Below are 8,867 nucleotides of genomic sequence, written 5' to 3'. Positions count from 1 at the left end.
CTATCTATCCCTAGCTATCCAACAGTCTGCTCCAATAGAAAGGGCCCTATCTATCCCTAGCTAGCCAACAGTCTGCTCCAATAGAAAGGGCTCTATCTATCTCCTAGCTAGCCAACAGTCTGCTCCAATAGAAAGGGCCTATCTATCCCTAGCTAGCCAACAGTCTGCTCCAATAGAAAGGGCCTATCTATCCCTAGCTAGCCAACAGTCTGCTCCAATAGAAAGGGCCCTATCTATCTCCTAGCTAGCCAACAGTCTGCTCCAATAGAAAGGGCCCTGTCTATCCCTAGCTAGCCAACAGTCAGCTCCAATAGAAAGGGCCCTATCTATCTCTAGCTAGCCAACAGTCCGCTCAATAGAAAGGGCCCTATCTATCCTAGCTAGCCAACAGTCAGCTCCAATAGAAAGGGCCCTATCTATCCCTAGCTAGCCAACAGTCTGCTCCCCAATAGTAAGGGCCCTATCTATCTCCTAGCTAGCCAACAGTCTGCTCCAATAGAAAGGGCCCTATCTATCCCCTAGCTAGCCAACAGTCTGCTCCAATAGAAAGGGCCCTATCTATCCCCTAGCTAGCCAACAGTCTGCTCCAATAGAAAGGGCCCCTATCTATCTCTAGCTAGCCAACAGTCTGCTCCAATAGAAAGGGCCCTATCTATCCCTAGCTAGCCAACAGTCTGCTCCAATAGAAAGGGCCTATCTATCCCCTAGCTAGCCAACAGTCTGCTCCAATATAGAAAGGGCCCTATCTATCCCCTAGCTAAACAGTCTGCTCCAATAGAAAGGGCCCTATCTATCTCTGCTCCAATAGAAAGGGCCCTATCTATCCCCCTAGCTAGCCAACAGTCTGCTCCAATAGAGAGGGCCCTATCTATCTCCTAGCTAGCCAACAGTCTGCTCCAATAGAAAGGGCCCTATCTATCTCTGGCTAGCCAACAGTCTGCTCCAATAGAAAGGGCCCTATCTATCTCCTAGCTAGCCAACAGTCTGCTCCAATAGAAAGGGCCCTATCTATCTCCTAGCTAGCCAACAGTCTGCTCCAATAGAGAGGGCCCTATCTATCCCCTAGCTAGCCAACAGTCTGCTCCAATAGAGAGGGCCCTATCTATCCCCTAGCTAGCCAACAGTCTGCTCCAATAGAGAGGGCCCTATCTATCTCCTAGCTAGCCAACAGTCTGCTCCAATAGAGAGGGCCTATCTATCTCTAGCTAGCCAACAGTCTGCTCCAATAGAGAGGGCCCTATCTATCTCCTAGCTAGCCAACAGTCTGCTCCAATAGAGAGGGCCCTATCTATCTCCTAGCTAGCCAACAGTCTGCTCCAATAGAGAGGGCCCTATCTATCTCCTAGCTAGCCAACAGTCTGCTCCAATAGAGAGGGCCCTATCTATCTCCTAGCTAGCCAACAGTCTGCTCCAATAGAGAGGACCTATCTATCTCCTAGCTAGCCAACAGTCTGCTCTGTTTAAATACAATGTCTCTACAAATGAATAAAGCTGTGTTGGTCACAAATGAATAAATAAGCGCATTTCATTTATAAATCGCAAAACAAATGGCATACAAAATATATGTAAATTGCATATTTCATTTTAAAGTTGAACATGTATAAATGGCATTGTGTAGTTATGGATTTCATCATACGCATAATTAACTATCAAATCTGTGAACTACAAACGTCTTCTAAACGAGACATCGATGCTCTGTGTAGCCCTGTGTTGTGTCCCAAAGAGCCCTATTCCTACATCAGGGCTTCTCAAACCACTTCCTGGGACCCCAGACCTTACACAATGTTGTTTGTAGCCCTGTGTTGTGTCCCAAAGAGCCCTATTCCTACATCAGGGCTTCTCAAACCACTTCCTGGGACCCCCAGACCTTACACAATGTTGTTGTAGCCCTGTGTTGTGTCCCAAAGAGCCCTATTCCTACATCAGGGCTTCTCAAACCACTTCCCTGGGACCCCCAGACCTTACACAATGTTGTTGTAGCCCTGTGTTGTGTCCCAAAGAGCCTATTCCCTACATCAGGGCTTCTCAAACCACTTCCTGGGACCCCCAGACCTTACACAATGTTTGTTGTAGCCCTGTGTTGTGTCCCAAGAGCCCTATTCCTACATCAGGGCTTCTCAAACCACTTCCCTGGGACCCTCAGACCTTACACAATGTTGTTGTAGCCCTGTGTTGTGTCCCAAAGAGCCCTATTCCCTACATCAGGGCTTCTCAAACCACTTCCCTGGGACCCCCAGACCTTACACAATGTTGTTGTAGCCCTGTGTTGTGTCCCAAAGAGCCCTATTCCCTACATCAGGGCTTCTCAAACCACTTCCTGGGACCCTCAGACCTTACACAATGTTGTTGTAGCCCTGTGTTGTGTCCCAAAAGAGCCCTATTCCCTACATCAGGGCTTCTCAAACCACTTCCCTGGGACCCTCAGACCTTACACAATGTTGTTGTAGCCCTGTGTTGTGTCCCAAAGAGCCCTATTCCTACATCAGGGCTTCTCAAACCACTTCCCTGGGACCCCCAGACCTTACACAATGTTGTTGTAGCCCTGTGTTGTGTCCCAAAGAGCCCTATTCCCTACATCAGGGCTTCTCAAACCACTTCCCTGGGACCCTCAGACCTTACACAATGTTGTTGTAGCCCTGTGTTGTGTCCCAAGAGCCTATTCCCTACATCAGGGCTTCTCAAACCACTTCCCTGGGACCCTCAGACCTTACACAATGTTGTTGTAGCCCTGTGTTGTGTCCCAAAGAGCCCTATTCCCTACATCAGGGCTTCTCAAACCACTTCCCTGGGACCCCCAGACCTTACACAATGTTGTTGTAGCCCTGTGTTGTGTCCCAAAGAGCCTATTCCCTACATCAGGGCTTCTCAAACCACTTCCCTGGGACCCCAGACCTTACACAATGTTGTTGTAGCCCTGTGTTGTGTCCCAAAGAGCCCTATTCCCTACATCAGGGCTTCTCAAACCACTTCCCTGGGACCCTCAGACCTTACACAATGTTGTTGTAGCCCTGTGTTGTGTCCCAAAGAGCCCTATTCCCTACATCAGGGCTTCTCAAACCACTTCCCTGGGACCCTCAGACCTTACACAATGTTGTTGTAGCCCTGTGTTGTCCCAAAGAGCCCTATTCCCTACATCAGGGCTTCTCAAACCACTTCCCTGGGACCCCCAGACCTTACACAATGTTGTTGTAGCCCTGTGTTGTGTCCCAAAGAGCCCTATTCCCTACATCAGGGCTTCTCAAACCACTTCCCTGGGACCCCCAGACCTTACACAATGTTGTTGTAGCCCTGTGTTGTGTCCCAAAGAGCTCTATTCCCTACATCAGACTTACACAATGTTGTTGTAGCCCTGAACTAGGTCACCTGTGAAGTGTAGTCAAAGGGCTTGACGTTTAGTTGACAAGTTGAATCAGGTGTGCTAGCCAATTATCATACTTGAGTAAAAGTAAAGATAGAAAATGACTCAAGCAAAGTCACCCAGTAAAATACTACTTGAGTAAGTCTTAAAGTATTTGGTTTAAATATACTGAAGTATCAAAAGTAAATGTATAAATCATTTATAATTCCTGATACTAAGCAAAACCAGACGGCACCATTTTCTGTTTGTTATTTATTTACGGACAGCCAGGGTCTCCAACACTCAGACATCATTTAAAAACAAAGCATTTGTGTTTGAGTGAGTCCGCCAGATCAGAGGCAGTAGAGATGACCAGGGATGTTCTCTGTTTAGTTGAGTCACTCCAGATCAGAGGCAGTAGAGATGACCAGGGGTGTTATTTTGATAAGTGCGTAAATTTGACAATTTTTCCTCTCCTGCTAAGCATTCAAAAAATGTAACAAGTACTTTTGGATTGTCAGGAAAAATGTTGTGAGGAAAAAGTGCATTTTATTTTCTTTAGGAACGTAGTGAAATAAAAGTAAAAGTTGTCAAAAATATAAATAGTAAAGTACAGATTCCTCAAAACGACTGAAGTAAAAATGACTTTAAAGTACTAGTTAAGTGGTTTCCACCTGGTGCTGTGGAATAGATGAAACCCATAGAACGACTGGGTGTCCCCAAGAGGATGGATACACACTGCCCTACATAGTGCACTACTTTTCACCAGAGCCCTATGGGTTTTGCCTGGTCAGAGGTAGTGGTATAAGTAAGGAATTGGGTGCTATTTGGGTCACACATCCAGGTGAAGGTCACACAGCCAGGTGAAGGGTCACACATTTAGGTGAAGGGTCACACATTCAGGTGAAGGGTCACACATCCAGGTGAAGGGTCACACGTCCAGGTGAAGGGAGGTTCACATCCAGGTGAAGGGTCACACAGCCAGGTGGTCACACAGCCAGGTGAAGGGTCACACGAGCCGGGTGAAGTTCACACATCCAGGTGAAGGGTCACACATTCAGGTGAAGGGTCACACAGCCAGGTGAAGATCACACATTCAGGTGAAGGATCACACATCCTGGTGAAGGGTCACACATCCATGTGAAGGGTCACACATCCAGGTGAAGGGTCACACATCAGGTGAAAGGGTCACACATGTCCAGGTGAAGGGTCACACATCCCAGTGAAGGGTCACATCCAGGTGAAGGGTCCACATCCGGTGAAAGGTGCCCAGCCAGGTGAAGGGTCACACATTCAGGTGGTCACTGCAGCCAGGTGAAGGGTCACATCCAGGTGAAGGGTCACACATCCAGGTGAAGGGTCATCCAGGTGAAGGGTCACACATCCAAGTGAAGGGTCACACATCCAGGTGGTCACACATCAGGTGAAGGGTCACACAGCCAGGTGAAGGGTCACACATCCAGGTGAAGGTCACACAGCCAGGTGAAGGGTCACACATTCAGGTGAAGGTCACACAGCCAGGTGAAGGGTCACACATCCAGGTGAAGGGTCACACATCCAGGTGAAGGGTCACACATCCAGGTAGAAAAGGTCACACATTCAGGTGAAGGGTCACACAGCCAGGTGAAGGGTCACACAGCCCAGGTGAAGGAGTCCACACAGCCAGGTGAAGGGTCACACAGCCAGGTGAAGGGTGGTTGACATTCAGGTGAAGTGGTCTCTTGGTGATGTCTGCTCTGTGGGGTAGCTAGTTGAGAGGCCCCCTCACTCCAGAGCTCACTGACACACCTGTTATGTGACTGGAACAACCATCAGAGGAGATGAACAGTAAAACATTATTGAAACTGGTTCTGTTTTTATGTTGTGTGTGTATGTGTGTCGGTGCTTACTGGTTCCTCTGTGTGTCTGTGTCCTTTAGCCCCCTTTATGAATACTTACCAAGATGTTCTTGGCCACACATATGTCAACATTTTCTCCTCTCCTCTGCTCTTCTGTGGGGCTGTAAGGCATCACTTCAGATCTGCAAGCCTCAGAATGTGCTGCAGCCAATCAACTTTGAGAAAGTCAGAGAAACCAGCCAATCCACACAGCAGTACTGTGGAGAGGGAGGAAGTTATAGAAAGTCAAATCATGGTCTCGTTTTAAACAAACGACAACTTATAAAGGTTTTACATGTTCAGTTCCTCTAAACACTGACTGTCATACTGCTTCATAGACACTCTAGTCTACTTGGAGTACACAGATAGGCCCTGCTCTAATGTAGTGCACTATATAGGGAATAGGGTGCCATTGGGTTCTGGTCTAAAGTAGTGCACTATATAGGGAATTGGGTGCCATAGATCTCTGCTCTAATGTAGTGCACTATATAGGGAATAGGGTGCCATTGGGTTCTGGTCTAAAGTAGTGCACTATATAGGGAATTGGGTGCCATAGATCTCTGCTCTAATGTAGTGCACTATATAGGGAATAGGGTGCCATTGGGTTCTGGTCTAAAGTAGTGCACTATATAGGGAATTGGGTGCCATAGATCTCTGCTCTAATGTAGTGCACTATATAGGGAATAGGGTGCCATTGGGTTCTGGTCTAAAGTAGTGCACTATATAGGGAATTGGGTGCCATAGATCTCTGCTCTAATGTAGTGCACTATATAGGGAATAGGGTGCCATTGGGTTCTGGTCTAAAGTAGTGCACTATATAGGAATTGGGTGCCATAGATCTCTGCTCTAATGTAGTGCACTATATAGGGAATAGGGTGCCATTGGGTTCTGGTCTAAAGTAGTGCACTATATAGGGAATTGGGTGCCATAGATCTCTGCTCTAATGTAGTGCACTATATAGGAAATAAGGTCCCATTGGGCTCTGGTCGAAAGTAGTGCACTATATAGGGAATAGTGTGTAATTTGAGACTGACTGTTTTCGATGAAGATGTCCTGGGTCTCCCGGTGAAGTTATTCTGTATGATGTCCATGTTTCCCTTCAGCATGTTGCAGCAGAATGTCCCTGGTACTGTCTCTCTGTTAGGTTAACACGCGACGTACGCATGTCCCCCTTCAACATGTTGGAGCAACCTCTCTGGAGGAGGGGGAGGAGGGAGGGGGAGGGAGGGAGGGAGAGAGGGAGGAGGAGAGGGGTTAGGGAGGGAGAGAGAGAGGGGTTAGGGAGGGAGAGGGAGGGAGAGAGAGGGGGTTAGGGAGGGAGAGAGAGAGGGGTTAGGGAGGGAGAGAGGAGGGAGAGAGGGGGTTAGGGAGGGAGAGAGGGAGGCAGGGAGGGGGTTAGGAGGGAGGGGGAGGGAGGAGGGGGTTAGGGAGGGAGAGAGAGAGGGGTTAGGGAGGGAGAGAGGGAGGGGGTTAAGGAGGGAGGAAGAGAGGGAGGGGTTAGGGAGGGAGAGAGAGGGAGGAGAGAGAGAGAGGGGTTAGGGAGGGAGAGAGGGAGGGAGAGAGAGAGTGGGTTAGGGAGGTAGAGAGGGAGGGAGAGAGAGAGGGGTTAGGGAGGGAGAGGGAGGGGAGAGAGAGAGGGGGTTAGGGAGGGAGAGAGAGAGGGGTTAGGGAGGGAGAGAGGAGGGAGAGAGGGGGTTAGGGAGGAGAGAGGGAGGCAGGGAGGGGTTAGGAGGGAGGGGGAGGGAGGAGGGGTTAGGAGGGAGAGAGAGAGGGGTTAGGGAGGGAGAGAGGGAGGGGGGTTAGGGAGGGAGGAAGAGAGGGAGGGGGTTAGGGAGGGAGAGAGGGAGGGAGAGAGAGAGGGGGTTAGGGAGGGAGAGAGGGAGGGAGAGAGAGAGGGGGTTAGGGAGGGGAGAGAGGGAGGGGAGAGAGAGAGGGGTTAGGGAGGGAGAGAGGGAGGGAGAGAGAGAGGGGGTTAGGGAGGAGAGAGAGAGGGGGTTAGGGAGGGAGAGAGGAGAGAGGGGTTAGGGAGGGAGAGAGGGAGGGAGAGAGGGGGTTAGGGAGGGAGAGAGGGAGGCAGGGAGGGGTTAGGAGGGAGGGGGGAGGGAGGAGGGGGTTAGGGAGGAGAGAGAGAGGGGGTTAGGGAGGGAGAGAGGGAGGGGGTTAGGGAGGGAGGAAGAGAGGGAGGGGGTTAGGGAGGGAGGGGAGAGGGAGGAGAGAGAGAGGGGTTAGGGAGGGAGAGAGGGAGGGAGAGAGAGAGAGGGGTTAGGGAGGGAGAGAGGGAGGAGGGAGAGAGAGGGGTTAGGGAGGGAGAGAGGGAGGGAGAGAGAGAGGGGTTAGGGAGGGAGAGAGAGAGGGGTTAGAGAGGGAGAGAGGGAGGGAGAGAGAGGGGTTAGGGAGGGAGAGAGGGAGGGAGAGAGAGAGGGGGTTAGGGAGGGAGAGAGAGAGGGGTTGGGGAGGGAGAGAGGGGTTAGGGAGGAGAGAGAGGGAGGCAGGGAGGGGTTAGGAGGGAGGGGGGTTAGGGAGGGAGAGAGGGGGAGGGAGGGAGAGAGAGAGGGGGTTAGGGAGGAGAGAGAGAGGGGTTAGGGAGGGAGGAAGAGAGGGAGGAGGGAGGTAAGGAGGGAGGGGGTTAGGGAGGGAGAGAGGGAGGGAGGGAGAGAGAGAGGGAGGCAGGAGGGAGGGAGGAAGAGAGTGGGAGGAGGGAGGGAGGACGAGAGTGGGAGGAGGGAGGAGGGGGTTAGGAAGGGAGAGATGGGGAGGGAGCGATAGGGAGGGAGGGAATTGGGGAATAGAAAGTTAGGTGTGTGTGTGTGTGTGTGTGTGTGTGTGTGTGTGTGTGTGTGTGTGTGTGTTCTCACATTGGCTCCCAGCATGAAGTAGAGCAGCTGGTGAGAGAGGGAGTAGTTGGGACATCCAAACCTCGTCATTGTGTCACGACATGACTTGGTCACGATGCAAGGAGTCCCGTTGTTCTTCCTGACAAACCATCACATATACATGCACGTACACACACGCACAGACACCACAAGCACGTACACACATATACAGGCAGAAAAATGTATTAGCAACCTGGCCAACGGAAGCTGTAGGCCTTCTGGGTTTTATTACCCTCCTACTGACACACTGAAATACATGAGATTTAGTGAGGCATCACCTTGTGCCGCTCAATAAGCACGGTGTGTGTGTGCGTGTGTGTGTGTGCGTGTATGTGTGTGCGTGCTTGCGTGTGTGTTTACCATGTTCCCAGTAGCAGGGTCATACACTTGTCGCTCTGCGTCTCATCGTAACACTCCATGGTTCGACCGGAGGAGTAGGCCAGAGAGGATCTGTGGAGCTCCACTCATGAGGTACTGACCAGAAGGTCCAGCTCAACAGAGGCTCAAACTCTACAGGAGAGAGAGAGAGAGAGAGAGAGAGAGAGAGAGATGAAAGTGATGAGAGGGATGAGAGAGAGAGAGAGATGAAAGTGATGAAAGTGATGAGAGGGATGAGAGAAAGAGAGAGAGGGATGAGAGTGATGAGAGAGAGAGATGAAAGTGATGAGAGGGATGAGAGAGAGAGAGCGAGATGAAAGTGATGAGAGAGAGAGAGAGAGAGAGATGAGAGTGATGAGAGACGAGAGGGATGAGAGAGAGAGAGGGGGGTGATAGAGAGAG

General features: G+C 50.6%; 1 pseudogene; it reads right to left on the bottom strand.

The window, feature by feature from the left end:
* Positions 1-5,346: 5,346 nt before the first annotated feature.
* LOC135567033 (UPF0764 protein C16orf89 homolog) lies at positions 5,347-8,597 on the bottom strand (annotated as a pseudogene).
* Positions 8,598-8,867: the final 270 nt, after the last annotated feature.

The sequence above is a fragment of the Oncorhynchus nerka genome, unplaced genomic scaffold, assembly GCF_034236695.1.
Source record: "Oncorhynchus nerka isolate Pitt River unplaced genomic scaffold, Oner_Uvic_2.0 unplaced_scaffold_2702, whole genome shotgun sequence".
Classification (NCBI taxonomy): domain Eukaryota; kingdom Metazoa; phylum Chordata; class Actinopteri; order Salmoniformes; family Salmonidae; genus Oncorhynchus; species Oncorhynchus nerka.
This window is presented reverse-complemented; position numbering and strand designations above follow the sequence as displayed.